This window comes from Copadichromis virginalis, linkage group LG9 (assembly GCF_057382275.1).
Source record: "Copadichromis virginalis isolate Kocher_CV1m ecotype Utaka linkage group LG9, C_Virginalis_male_GT1.1, whole genome shotgun sequence".
Lineage (NCBI taxonomy): Eukaryota > Metazoa > Chordata > Actinopteri > Cichliformes > Cichlidae > Copadichromis > Copadichromis virginalis.
Window position 1 is genome coordinate 25,315,004 of NC_140626.1, and position 16,266 is coordinate 25,331,269.

A 16,266-nucleotide genomic window follows, 5' to 3' on the forward strand; every position below is an offset into this window, starting at 1 on the left:
CTTGCACCTGCATGTTAACAGATATAAACATACATTCTTTTTTGACTCTTTGATATGAAAAGATGAAGTATGCAGAATTAAGCTGCAGCTTTATCTTGGGGCCAATGATTTCCTTTATCTGATGGCTTAAGTTTAACTGCGTTTACTATAATTGATGAAATGAAACTGTCACAAAAAGATGTTAGTGTTTCTTTCAATGTCCTGTCCACTAGAGTGCGCCATCACATCACATTCTTCCAAATGTTCCCCCTGCTCTGCTACCAAGACATACTACAAAGCCTTTCCTGTAAGCAGCAAATCCCTCTTTCTTCTCAAGCCCTCCTACTCCTACAGACACAATTATACCAGGATGAGAAGCACTTGTTGTGCTTCCACTGCTTTTTGGAGCAATTAATGGCTGCTCACCAAGCTGTGCAGTGAGAGGTGGGGTAGAGAGGAGCGAGAGAAAGAGGATGCAAGCGGGGAGTGAGAAAAATCCCCCTTTATGTTTGTCAAGGAGGAAGAAAGGGCTGTAATTATAACATTGTAGGCTTTGGATTGCAACTTCTCTCCTCTGTGTGTTAATTTGTGCCCCCATCAGGTCTTTGCAGGCAGCTTTTGAAAAGACCACACTCTTCCTGCCTCCATTTGTCTGTGAACACAACAGACAAACTAAGCGGGAAACTCGTTATTTATTCGCCTCAATGCCCTCACAATTACTACTTGGGTGTGATGGTGCACAAAATTCTTAAATATGCAGAAACCACGAATTTAATTAGAGACCTCTGATGTGTTGTTGATGTAACCTTGCTCATTTAACTGATGAAAAGTGCAGCAAAACCACCTCTTTCTCCACTGTTTTGTGAATACCACACATCTGTAGCTTTTAAATAAGTAGGATTAAACAGAGAAACATATGCACTGCAGACCCACTCCTCTTTTGGTTCTGTTTCAATGGCTTGTCATGTTGTACTTATCTTTTAAGGAGTCAAAGTAGCTGGTTAATGACTTCGTCACCCTGCAGTTAATTTGCTCCTATCCACAGTGGTCAAAGCTGTTCCAATAAAATGCCAGGCAAGGTTTCTATTTATTTATTTATTTTTCTTTTTTCAAACTATCAAAATGTCCTTCTGGAGAGAGATTCTGTCGAGTGAAGATGAGAGAGAAGAAGCAGCATCCACTGCTCAGAGAGCTGAAATGCCTTTGAAGTTTCAGTCACACTGAAGGCTCATCAACACATGGCTCAAGGCAAGGTTAGGGCAAGTCTCAGGGTTGGCACTTCCTCGATGTTTTGAAGTTTTTCATACTCTGGGCCAAGGCATGTCACTCAATACGTCCTCACAGAACATTAGTCCAATTGATGACTATGTTAACTGACAAGCAGTTGATCAGAGGAGCTTGAAATCATTCTTTATACATATTTAGATGCTACCAGTTAAAAGTGACGTAATGCGAGAGCATCAACAATTGCAAATGTCAGCGGCGTCCCATTCAAAGCCGTGCCCAAAGTTTCAAGGTGTTACTCAGCAAGCCAAGTGAAATAATCAGCAGAGTTTTCTTTCCCATTTGAAAAAGCAGGGTTTTGACTGACAGTAATGTCTAAGTATTCTGCCTGCCCTTTCCCAAGGTGTCTCTGTTGCCATGGTTATATCATTATCAGAGAACTGAAAGTAGAGACTGAGCATTTTGCCGAACACAATGATATAATGTAGATGTGAGCTGAAAAGACTTTATTACCGCTCACAATGAAAAAATAGACATGAGTCATTTGCAGTCTAATAGTTCCTCAATATTTTTTTTGTAATTGAGTTAATGCAGGTGTTGAATAGGGTCAATAATTATTAAGGAAATTACATTTTGATGTGAAAAGATCTGATATATCACGTTTCGTATAGACTTGTTATACCTGTACATGTACTTGGAGCAAGGAATAAAAATTCAAAGGCAAGTTATGCAATGCATTGTGGTTAGTGTTATTATCTCTCATGTCCACAGGGAGGCACCATCCATAACAAGGACAAACAGATTTAAATCTACCTCTACGAGATGCACCTGACTTTGATATGCCCCTCTGCCCTTTTAGATTTTGCTAAGTGACGCTGCTATTAAATATACCTCACTCGACAGTGTGTTTTGGTCAAAGTGTGGCTTTTACTGCACAAAATGATGAATGTTTAGACACTATAGGAGCATTCAATGGTCCTTTGTCATGTCAGACCTTTTGGCTTTCATAGAAATACAAAAACAGTATTGCATTTAGTTGATCCAAATCTACCTGGTCCTGTGTGAAAAAGTAACTGCCCCCTAAATCTAATAAAAACGAATGCCAGGCTTGGCAGAAAGAACTGCAATTAAGCATTTGTGATAACTGGAAAGAGTTTTTCACATCACTGTGTGAGGAATTCTGGCCCACTCTTGCAAAATTGTTAGCCACACTGGAGGGTTTAACTACGTCACTTCAAAACCTTTCTTTTGTTTTTGTTTTGAGACATTTAAAGGTGGACTTGCTGATGTATTCAGATCATTGTCCTACTGCTTAACCCAAGCGAGCTCGAGCTATAGGACATGAATTCTCCTTCAGGATTTTCTAGTATAAAGCGGACTTCGTGGTTCCATCAATTATGGAAAGTTGTCCAGGTCCATAAGCAGCAAAGCAGCCGAAGACCATCACACTACCACCACCATGTTTGACTGTTACTATGATGTTCTTTTTATGAATGCTGTGCTAGTTTTAATGCCAGATGTAACGACACTCAAACCTTCCAAAAAGCTCAGCTTTTGTCTGGCCAGTCCACAGAATATTTTCCAAAATATATGTGGAATACGACTTTGAATACATCATCATCTACAGTACATAATATCATTAAAAATATGTTAGAATCTGAACTAATCTCTGTGCACAATGCATAGGACTAAAACTGTAATTGGATTTCTGTTAGCATTAAAACCAGACACGATTCTGCTCTGGAAAATAACTGTGCGGGCTCAGCAACATTTCCAGAAATCACTGAACACAGATCACAAATTCAGGTTAAAGCTCTATCATGTAAAGAAGAAGCCATTTGTGAACATGTTCCAGAAACAACGCTGTCTTCTGAGGCAAAGTGGACAACTGATATATGGTCAGAAAAATCAAAATTTGAAAGTAATTTTGGAAAACATGGATGCCGCGCCCTGCAAACTAATGAGCAGAAGGACCATTCGGTTTGTTATCAGCACTCGTTTAAAAATCCTGCATCTCAGATAGTATGGGGATGCATTAGTGCCTGCAGGAAAAGTCAGCTAATATTTTTCTTAAAATGGTACATTTTCTTAGTTTAACATGTGATGTTTTCTATATTCTATTGTGAATCGTTTTTTGTGAGATTTCCAGGTCACTGCATTCTGTTTTTATTTACATTTGACGCAGTGTCACGACATTTTAGGAATTGGTGCTTTAAGTAATTTAATCTTAGGCTGGCTGGCTTAAAAACGATGAAGATGAAAACAGGAAATAAAAAGGAAGAAAAAACCCCAGTGAATTCCCTGTTCTCCGTAAACCCATCTGACCCTTTGATTTTTCAGACTTTGCTGATTTGAAAGGTTTTTCACATTGACACCAGAGTGAATGAAAAGGAATATTAGATGAGCTCATTAATTTGTGGGTGGTATTGCTGATGATATTTTGTGCAGGCTGACCTTAAATGATAAATGCACAAGAAATGCAATGAAATATATGATTCTGTGAAATATGTACTGAAGAAATGTAGTTTATATGCACTTGATTCAACAAATAATGTTAATACCCAGGAAAATCAGCTAAATATTTAATCTTGGCAGCTTATAAGCCATCTGACAATATGGTGTACAGCAGGAAGAAATAATTAGGTATAGGCTAGTGGGAGGTTTAAGATACCGCAGCTTGTCAGACAGCCTTCAAAAGGATAACGACCTAACAGTGGCAAAAGTTTTTCATGGAAATCAGACGACATGAAGAAATCAAGAAACAGCAACCCACTGTGGGCGAGACAACGGAACCCCTAAAATTTGCAGAAAGATGCAAATGTGAATATGCTGAAATTCATTACAGATAAACGAAAGCAAAAAATGCACATGGCAATGGCAAAAAGGAGTTCTGTAAAAAGGACAAACAACCATAGACACCAACCAGGTGTAGAATGCAGAAAGTGCATAATCGAGGCTTTTTTGGTGCCATATATGGTTGAGTGAAACCAAAGAACCAGGAACACTAAGTAAATGCTGAATTTGAAACGTTAACCAGCCTTTAATCAGGACACTGCTGCAGACATGGGAGCCATTTGAGATACTGTTTAAAAGCACAATGTTAAGAGCAAGGCATTGGTGCAACGTGAGCTATAACCATCTAAAGGTAAATGGACAGTTCAAATGAATAGAATAGAATAGAACAGAATAGAATACAAGACAGCAAAGTACGTGCAGTCTGGCTTGACAGAAATCAAGGGACTGCAGTTATGTGTCAAGTTGACAGTATTCAGAAAATGAGGTTGACATCAAACAGCTATACACCACGGTCTTCACAGGCCTCGAATGCCTGCAGGGGGAGTGTAGAATTGAGTTGAGGAAAGGAGCTCAGCGCTTTGTTAATGCCACGTCAGGTGCCACTATTGTTGATTGACAAGGTTAAGGAGGAACCAGAGTGGAGAATATGGGCCCGAAAGCCCAGAAATTGGTCCACAGGTAAGGTTCTAGCATGATTAAACCACCTAAATCAATGTGCCAGTAAAGATCTGTCCAGAAATGACAGATACAGATGCTGTTAGGATGAGAAGGAAAAACACGTCACGCAGATGACCCTCCTTATCTTTTGGTCACCTTGTAAAAAAACATCACAACAGTCAACACCAATTGTTTTGGTTGAAAAAGTCATATTCCTAGTTTGAGGCACTGGTTCACAATGCACAGAAGCAAAACCAAAGTCATGGCAATCATGGACATGTTCAGGAGATTTAAAGTCATTTAAAGCCAAGTTCATACAGTGATTACAGATCTACGGAGCCCCTCTGATGACATGGTCCAAAAAATAAATAAATTGTGGCCACAAAATACTACTTCGTGCCCTCGAAATAGACAGAACTGGGTATGGGGGTGCATGCAGCAGCTTAAGCAGAGAGGCAAGGGTTACAATAGATGCTTCCTCATTTGAAAATGGAGGTAGTTACCACACAGGTCCATCAGCAGGCCTGACTCAGATGAGGATGACACAGGACATACAGTAGGTGTTATCTACTAATTACCAAGAACCTGCTGTAAGCATGATGGGTAATCAGAAAGCCTTTCCACCTGAGCTTAATCGCCAGGACCTTATAGAGGGTTAAAACTTGTCATCCCTGCCAGTATACAAGAGGAAATGTGCAACAGCATTCATTAAGGTCTCCAGGGTATTATTTTTAGAGCTTTGCCCATTCAACTGGAGAAACCAAACATGTCAAGCAAAAAGTGGAGAACCATTTAATATGTGCAATGTCAGATCACAAAGCACCAGAGCTACTGCTGATGAATCCATAATCTGGTGGACCTTGGCAGTGTGTTACAGTGAATCTTTTCCAGCATACTAGTGTAACGCACTTGATGGTATGACTCCAACCTTTAGGCACCAGCTGGTCCATCTCCCTCATGATCATGGCCTTTTCAGCAGAAGCTTTGGCGCACTGCATTTTCCACTTTTTTTTGCCTCACGTTTGGTCGAATCTGGCCACCATATGGACTGCTGTGCTCTGGCAATATATGTTGTCATGCCATGGTGAGCTTCATAAATCTTTAACCACGAGGGAGATGGACCAGCTGGTGCCTAAAAGTTTGTGCAAGGTTGGATCAGCTGGAGGAATAATATTTAATTACTCTTGAGGTTTTATTTTTTAGTTATACCACACTGTGAGGTGTTTAAGAAAGTATAATGGTGTACACTGTGAAGCTGATACACTATACAGATCATTTTATAAATAAAGTAAATGGGGCAAATGTCACATTAGCGATTGCTCTTGTTGAAACATTATTGATCTGTCTTCACAAAGCTTCTGACATCCAACAATGAAAACCTCATCAAAGTCATAAAATCAACTTCCTTTTTTAAATACACATCAAAGAGCAATGCTATGAAGTCCACATGTGTGGAGGGATCTGCGTTTGTTATATTTCGCCATTTATTCGTTTTTCCGCCTTTAATTTGTCAGCTATTTCACAAACATTTTAAAATACAAACACATTACATTTTATTCACTATTATTTGAATTACTTGATAATAACCACACGTAAAACATGTTGTTATCATGATGCTTTAACTCCCAGGGAAGTGCTTCACCTTCAGAGTTCTCTATATTCAACTGATTTATGAAGCTACTCAGACATTACAGTGAATAATGCAGTGTGCTAGTCAGCAATCAGTAAGAGCAATCTTCAAAACTTTATATTTTTTTCTGCACAAATGAAATGTTTATGTGGTGCATCTGTGCAGCTCTTAAAGCAACAGGGAATAATTCAGGGCCATTAATCTATTCAAATGTTTGCCGGCGACAATCAAAACGATCAAATTAATGTTAATGTAACTCCTTGGGTGCAAAAAATATTTTCCTTGTGTGTCCATAATGTGACAAAGTACACAGGAACTGTTCCTTATAAATCTATATGTGCACATGTCTGGAAAACAAAATAGAGGGCTCTTATCTAACATAGATCTATATATATATATATGTATCTGCTCATTGCACAGTCCTGGTCTTCCCTGAGGATCTAGGTTATTGTCAGCCCACTCTATATTTTAGGGCCGGGTCAGATCAGCTGTACTGTACTGGTTTATTATGCACTAATATCTTTTCTGTATGTTCATTATGCTTCACTGCTGCCCTGGGAACTTGGGCATCAGCACCGGGCCTCATAAATATGAATCTCCAATCTATGGAGCAGATGAAGGAAATATATGACTTGAAGGAATGCGAGAAAGTACTGCGTCCAAAGATTTGGTACCACATCACCAGTATACTTCATATCTGGACTGTGCTTTCAGTTCTGTGCAGATGACTGAAGACACTCAAGCTGTGGGTAGGCTGCTTATTGAATTCAAAGGTTGGAATGTGTCCTGTGCTAGCACGGTATGTTCAAACCAAGGCTTTGCATTGCAGGGGGTAGCACAGAATGGAAAGGTCTGAAATGTAATGCATTTGAAATGAAATGAATAGGTGCCAAGGAATGAAATATGACATGCTCACTCCTGAGTCCTGAAGTCTCGGGAGCCCCCGGCTGGGACTTTATACACAGCTGTGCATATATATTGCGTGTCTATATGATGACACACACACACATATATATATACTTACAGATATGTATGTGAGAGGAAATGTGCGTGCATGTTCTACTAGAAGTCGAGTGTGTAATGTGATGCAGGCTGCTCCTGTGACTTTTTCTTCTCTTCACCTTCCTGCTCAGGTCTGATGGAGATTAAGGGCCATTAAAAGCTCTCTGCTTCACGAGCAGTTTCTATTGATCACATCGACTCAACCCACTGTAGCCAATGATCTGATTACAAGTGTTGTACCCCCATTCTTATCCCCTCCCCCTCCACCCTCTCTCTTCTTTGCCCCTCCCCTCTCTTCTTCCTCCCATCCGCCGTTACTGGTTTATCCTTCTCTGTGGATGTTGCCCTGCCTCTGCTGATGTCAGCACCGGGACATGCCCAGAAGGCCCCGAGGCCCCTCGGCAAGCCTCTGAATATTTGCTCGCGTGTCTATCTGTATTTTTGTCTTTTGCTCTCAGTGTCCACTCGTGTATCTTACCCACTCCTTGTTTCTGTGCTCTCACATCCAGTCGTTTCTAAACACAGCAGAGTTGATGAACCTTATTTCTACATAAGAGAAATGGATTGGCTCTGCCCCTAAGCTAAATGAGCTGAGACAGTCTGAAAGGCATCAGCTAACACCCTCCTGATTCCCACCCCTCTGAACATCACCTCCTCCCATCCTTGCATGGTCAAACAGCCCTGCGGGAGCACTCTTCAAGACCACTTTGGTTATTAGCACTGACAGGGGCTCATGGAAATCTTCTTAGTTTGTACTGTACAGGAAGTGTCCCACTATCCTGCTAACTCAGGGGGATTCCCGCAGAACCGGATATCTATCCCCTCTCAGAAATGCCTTATCTTAAAGCCATCTGGCATGATGAGAACAATTGATTATTTTTAGCCACAAGAACAGCATTTAACTATGAATGGCAGTGTGTGCTGATCAGTTCACCACTTTGGTCCAGAAATACCCCAATAATTATTGAATTGATTTATTTATTTCTTTTGCAGAGATTTATGGAGTCGAGAGGATGAATTTTTATCACTGGGGATCCTCTGACTCGAGCAATACCAGGAGGCTATATTTTCATCCATACATTCAAACATCTTGATTGATTGCAATGACAGTTTGTGTAGATGTTGACGGTAGCTACCCATATGCATTCAAATGATTTAATGACTTTAACATCACCAGCAGATGAAAATTTAGGAATGTCTGATACTTTATGCCCCCCCCCCCAAAAAAGAACCTGGCACATACAGTAAACTTTGGTCTCAACTAGGCCCAACATGCAAAAAAATTGACCAATAACTTAATAAACCCACAGCTGTTTCTTTCTGGTGTGAAGTACATGTGCATTCTTAAGATACTCAAATTTAATCAGCTAATGATTTATAAAACAGGTGACTAACAGCCCGAGACAGTCCTAAGGAAAATAAGACCAATTTCAACAATATGTCTGAGTTTTTTCCACTTTCAGTCTGCTATCATTACATGTGCAATCCATTTTAAAGGTCAAAGTGGCACAAACCCTTCAGCTGTTGAGCACTTTGAAACTAAAGAACAACAACATTTCACTTCTTTATCATTCAAACAACTTGTCAAGGTCTAGAAATGAACTTTCTACTTCATCTGTGTGTTGTTGCTGGCATCACCACAACAGAAGGAGCTGTGCGTTTGATTGAAAAAAAAAAAAATCCTAATGGCTTTGCTGCAATTTCTTACACTTGTCAAAGCCATCCAGTGGACCTCTTGGATAGCTAGTTCTGGCCACAGTGTCAGTGTCCTCTGTGATGTTTGCATTAAATGAAAGTGTCAGCAACAGCTGTAAAATATTCAGCACAAACATACTTTGACTCCTCAGCTGTGGCTTAGTGAGAGGAGCGTGCTGAATTGTTTTACACAGTGGTCATGAAGTCAAGATTTTGCCTGCTGGGATTAGCAGACTTACATTTCAACAGCCTTTTTGATGAAGACTGACTGAAAACTCTCTAAATACCTCACGGACAAGTTTGATTCCACTTTAAATACTGTAATACATAATGTTATTCTTTAAAGGAAAGGCACATGCTGTGACAGAACTGGGTCTAATAGCAGTTATAGCTATGTGATAGGAGCTGGTGCCTGTCCTGGTTCTATCAATCAGCCATAGCAGGGAGGGATTCACAGGGCCCAAAACAATACAAAGAGAATAACTGAAGTGCATCACATCAGCAATGGCAAAACTGCTGGATTTTATTTACAATGCCCACATTTTATAATGCAGGAAAAGGTCTGCATTGACTATGAGTTTGGGGTGCTTTGCTTTGATATAGAGTAAAATCCTTGGGGCAGAATCAGGGGAAGAGCTGGAATATGAATAAAAGGAAGATCCATTATATTCAGAACCAGGAGAAGCCATGAGAATAGGACCACATGGGTGGGAGGCTTGTAAACAGCTTTACAGCTTGGATGAAAGGCCCACTGTGATGTGTGTCCAAGCAGAGAACATGAGAGTGTAACACTGTAATGTGAGATTCAGACCCCCGAGAGCATAAAAAGTCTGGCGATAACACAATTAAAGCAGATTTTCATCTATTTTCATACCCCTATCAGCAGAGTCATCCCCGGTCTTCAAAATGCATGAAGATTACCATAAAGAAACCTAAGTGGTTTGTCTACATCTGGGCTTTGATATTGTGCGGATGCTGGGCAAAGGCACTGACCTTCGCCGCTACTGCAATTACATCATAGAGAAGCTTCCGCTCTCATGCATATTAATGCAGGTTCTGGAGGCATCACCCACACCTCTGATTGCCAGGATCTGAGCTTGCCATTGCATGACAAGTGTATCTGGACGTAAAGTGTATGTAATGGGTTTCTGCTTCAGGAGTGATATAGACTACGAGCAAGACCAGATCAAAGGTGCACACATTTTTCTCCGCAGGGGGATACAAGAGATACTCTGTGAGGAAAAAGAGAAAATATGCATCAAAATGAGCATGTGGACTCAGTAACGCTCAAACGTGGCTAAAGGTTAGCCACAATCCTCTTTCATTTCGCTGTGTGGTGCTCTTCATTTCCAAATGGGGTCACTATAATCTTAAGACAATAGGATATTTTGGAGCGGATATATTTAGACTGCAGGACACATAATAAACCTAATTGCAGGGGTATCCTTGGTATAGCCCAGTAATTTCTTTTCTTTTCTATGGACGACCAGAATGTAGAATTACAATAACACCAGTGTTTTTAATCATCCTGCAATCCACATTATTACAACAACTGCTCTTAAACTGGCAAAAAGCACAATAAATAAATAAATAAAAATCCAGATGGACAAGCAATGAAGAGACTTAAACAGGAGACTCATTTTGCTTGTGCAGAGACTCTTGTTACCAGTAGGGGGCCTCCTTGTTATAACATAAAACACACACATGACTGGTTCCATTTTCTAGCAGCCACAGCTTGATCCTGAGCAGACGATGCTGATTCAGTGCTGAATTTGTTAGTGCACCGGTGATGCAGGATATTCACATTTTGCTGATTTACCTAAGAATTCTATTTGATTTCATGAAATCAAAAATTTTTTAGCAACTTAAAAAAATACTACTATACAATTACAGCCGCAATACCAACAAAACTAGTTGTTTTCACTTTGACCATGTTAAAGAAATCTCCACAATTCCTAATGTAATATCTTTGCTAAGCATAAATTTAAAAAAAATATATATATATCAGATTTTAATATGATGACATGGTGGAACAGAAGCGCTACACTAGCCTTGAATTAATAAACAGTTTTTAATCATATGAAGTCAAACTGCTCTTATTCCCTTTATGCCATAAAAGGCCTGAAGCAGCGTTAACTTCTTTGAAAGAGCTTTGCTCACCAGGGAGCCAGTAGGGGACTAACCATCATGTGAATGGGCTCCATTTGCTGCATCTGCTGCTGCACTCATCGTGTCACACCTGAACATATAATAATAATAATAATAATAATCTGAGGAAATAAAGTAAGAAGGATTTCTGTAATATTTCAGCCTCACTAAGCACAGTGTGCCACAGAGTGGAAGGTTCTGAGTGTGAAGCTCAGGCTCAAACTGAAGGACACACTGAATTGCGATGCTGTGCATTAGTTACTTCTGATCATTGCAGTGCTACTGTCTCATATTAAATCCCCATAATGAGTAAATTAGTGGCTCTCCATCTGCGGCATTGCAAACTTACAGTCACACATGCTGACTATATTCACAGACCCCTGCTGGGTGTGTTGGTAGAGAATAAACATACACACATTACATCTCACACATTGGAGCAGCTACTGTACAATACACAAAAGACCACATTATAGCTTGGATATGCACTGTAATTCATGCACTTGCCACTGAGAAAATGTTGGCATGGAGAACCCTGATTTACAGTGTGAAGTATAAGAAAAGGTCTTTTGAGCAGTACTATTGATCTGACTACACCCCTCCCCCATCTCCCCTTTAGTGCTGCCCTCCCTCTGTGGTTACATTCCTTCCTGTGTCACGGACTGCACTGTAACATATATGTCTGATTCACTGCACATTCATCATCGATCTACAATCGCTCGCGTTTCGTGCTATGAAAGAGCAGAGACCAGCTCATGATTGGCATCAAAAGAGCTTGTTTCAAAAAGAAAAATATCTTTGAAACCAGTGAAAATGTCGCCAACAGAAAAAAAAAGGAAAAAGGAAAAAGAAAGCAAAAAAAAAACAAACGTCTCAGTAGACTCATTATGACCTAGCTTCGGTCAGATGACTCTATAGCTCACACTTCCTAAAAAGGCTTGTGCATTTAAAAAAAAAGAGGCTATGTGTAAAACGATTAAAGCACAAATGTGAGTCTCCAATAATTTAAAGCGAATGCACAAAGCAGTAGTTTAATTCTAATGTGAAGGAACAGGATGTTAAACATACATTTAAAATGAACACATGGGCAGCTTGAAGGAGGCTGTGAGTAACTGCAGAAAAATTATTGTCACCTATAATCATGATCTCAGTCATTAACACTTTATCTATGTGCAATAAAACAATTCATGCCCTATTTTAAATATATATAAAAAACATCTTCATACCTACATTAGATGTGTGTGAATATTTTTCTGAAAACACAAACACATATATGTAGCCATATTAACAATCACACACACACAGATACACACACACACACACACACACACACACACACACACACACACACACACACACACAAACACACACACACATTTACATATCATCTGCAGCCATCTGCTCTAAATGATAGGTAATTAACTCAGGCCTGTCTTTGTCTCTCTCGCTGGTCGGCTGACATATAGGAGCACTTCAGCGGAAATATACGTGAATCGAGGACTTCAAAAGAATGAAAGGACAGGAGGATGAGTGAGGGGAAGAGGATGAGGAGGAGGACTGTATGATGTTTGTGAATGATGCTGCACAAACCCAAAGAGGCAGTGCAGAGAACCATTACAGCGATGAGAGAAAAAAAAATGGAGATGATGGAAAGAGGACATGCTGGGTCAGAGAGGCTGAGAACACGCACACAATCACACAAGCACACACAGCGCATTGTGTGTGTTGGTTTGTATGTGCGTGTGTGCGCGAAACTGCCTTGCAGCTCACCTACAGACTTCATATCAAGGTCAATCTGTACTGAACCTGATGCTTTGCACTGTGTAGGTTGGAATACAGAAATGCTAAAGCTAATATTGGCACCGCCTCCCTCATCCCCCCAAAAAATAATAAACTGTGGAGTCTATTTTGGATCTTTACATCACATGCGGTGTTTTTGAGAATGCAAAACACATTTTTCATAATGCACAGAATACTGAAAAATATACATGACCAAAAAATCCCTCCGCACAATTATTCTAGTGAAAATGTTATCTAAAAATCTCCAACCAGAAAATAAAACGACACATGAAAATTTCTGAGTTTATACACACACAGAAAATAAACTCTTTCTATCCTCTTGCAGAGATGATGTCTTTTACACAGTCTGAAAAGCAGGCAGATTCCTTTGTTAAACCTCCTTTTCCGGCAATGTCTGCCCCTCCCAGACACCCTGCCATCCAGGTCTGTATCTGTTACAACAGTATGGGGCTATAATTAGCCAGGTATCTCCTGCAGTAATGGTAAGGGGGAGAGAAGCCCTGCATCTACCTTCTAGGACTGGAGACCCAGTTCTCATCAAATGGGATAATTAGAGTGTGTATGGAGATGTGATTCCAGGTAAGAGGTGACAAAGAGCACAGGAAAGGACATTTCGCTACACATTCACCTCTTTTCCTCAAATAGTGAGTGGACCGGGGCTTGTGTCACAGGCTGAACAAGACAAGGGCGGCGGCAAAAGAACAAGATACCACAAGGCACTGTGGTAGATCAAAAAGAAAATGGTATGAAGACAAAAAAACAGATGAAATGAAGATTTAGTGACAAATTTTTGCCCCATGCACATTTGAGGCGGGGCATGAGGTAAGAAAAAAACAAAAAGGTCATGACTTCAACTGCTCAGTACACCTAATCGACAGCTTTGGTGAATAGGGAGCATAATGATGTATGGAGATGCTGTATGAGACTTGACCTGGCGCAGCAATTCCCCAGTGCCTCTGCCTCACTGTGATAGAGCGAGGAAGACAAATACACAGTAACACAATCAACATGATGATGACGATGACGATGATGACATGGGGCATCCTGGTAGCCTCGATATGCTGTAGATCCCCACATCTGCAGTCAGCATCCTCTCTATCTGCAGTGTCCCTCCCAGGACGCCCGGCTGACACGTCTGCACCGGTCAGCGGGATACAAACACTCTAATGCACCATTTCAGCAAACAAACAAACAAGCGCTGCCATGGTAATTGCAGTGATTACGAGATAAGCGTCAGGAGGAGAAAAAAAAACAAACCCCACACACACACTTTTGTGGAGGAAGCCCCCCGTGTGACCTTTCGCTGGGATGCAGAAGCAGCACTGCAGCTTGAATCCAGACACGTGTGACTAGCGACACATAGATCCACAGGATGGGTCATGCTGGCGTAAAATACGGAGACGCTAAAGCTTCTCCAGACCTTCACCACACCTTGAGCTTGGCTTCAAAAGGTGCAGCATTTCCAAGCAACAGTCTGAAACTGATATATTCACCACAATAATGGCCTCAATCCAAACATTTTTTAAGACTCTCAGCAGAGGGTGGTTCGCAACTTTCTGCATGGGTGATATCAACCTCCCCCTAAAATTATTTTCCATAAATCATATCTTTACAAAGCCTCTTGGCTTAGTTTTTTCACACAACTCCTACATTCTTAACTTTGCATGTACTAATTAATTTACACATCGCCTGCTGTGAAATTATAGCTCTTTTTTTCTATTATATTGTTATTTTTTAAATTTTTTTTGCACGGATTCTTTGCTTATGTGTAGCTACATACACACATCAACTCTAACTTTCTTTCCACATTTCTATTATATTCAAATTTATTTCTCTTGTACTATAAGTTAAGTGTGCTACTTATTATGTTTAAATAAATCTTGAAACTCACCGTATTCGCAACATGTTTGACATAGATTAAATAATTAAGGAAGATAATGAAATAATTATTTTATCCATCACTGAAACTGATATGCAGTTCGCACTGTAAAAATGATCAAACGCCTTTGTTGTTTGATATTAACTTATTATTATAGACATATTTATTTACTTTGATTTTAACTAAATGCATTTTAACAACACATAATATTGTAACATGGTGTGACAGAAACCCTTGCTGTCCATCTCTAAGTAAAAAAATATTCTGGCAATACATAAAGCAGCAGTAGGGATTGCCCTGACCTTTACAAAAAAAACCCAAATTCCCAATTCTTTGAGTTAGAAACAGGGCTCAAAAACCTCATGAAATATTGCCAATGTCGTTTTTATTATATATACGCGGCACATTGTGGGCTTTGTTAGTGATTTATGATTTCTTTTCTCTTGACGTGTTCATCTAAAATTCTGACTTTTAAATATTTAAATTCTGTTACTTTTCTTTTGAATCTGGCTGGTAGCTCACTAACTTCTGGTGTCTCGTAAACCCATGCAAGCTGCACAGATCTGCATGCATATCAAAATAATAAAGAGTTAACTGATTTATTCATGTGATGGCACTGTTGTGGTGGTTCTACGAAATACTCTGTGCGCATTTTTGAGCTTGTGTGATTTGAAGGTATTTAAATTATTTAGAAACCATTTCCCCCCCAGTTTAGCAGGTCTAAAAACAACATTTTTAAAGCAGGTAATCTGTTTTTTTTTTCTAAATTTAAATGTTAAAGCACTATATTAACTAAAGTCTAAAATTCCACACACAGGCAATCAGATGAAGTTTATTTGATTTGACATGCTGCTGATCTGAGGTGAACTGATGCAAGTTTAACGATAATCTGATTAAGGTTCCGACAGCAGTATGTTGATCCAGATTTTATTGCGTTCAGTGAAGACAGGAAAGAAGAAAAATATGATAAATGTTTATGCTTGTTCTATTTTTCACAGAAATGTCATGGCTGGTAAAACTGGCTTAGTCACACATACAGAGCTGAAGGTGTTAGAGGAAAATCAATGGTTGGATTGCAGTGTAAGGTCCTCTGGGTGAGGTAAACACAGTTTGCTATACATTCTGCCTCAAGAACATTGTGAGAAAAGCCTCCAAAAAAGGAAATGCATGAATTTAATCATGAACTCAAGCGCACAAATGACACACATGCACATCACGTGCAAAATATTAATAGTAGTTTTAATTTTTGTAGAACACAATTACAACAACATTGCTGTTGCTTACAACTGGTTCAAAAGGTATCTCATGTTTGGGCACACGTGACGTGACTGCCATCCCCCTTCCCCGCATACCCCCCCCCCCCATTTCACTTACACTCAGTCTTACACACACACACATCTCCCCGTTCCTGTGCTGCTACCAAACTCTCAGGCTATGAAATGTACATCACACCTCCGAT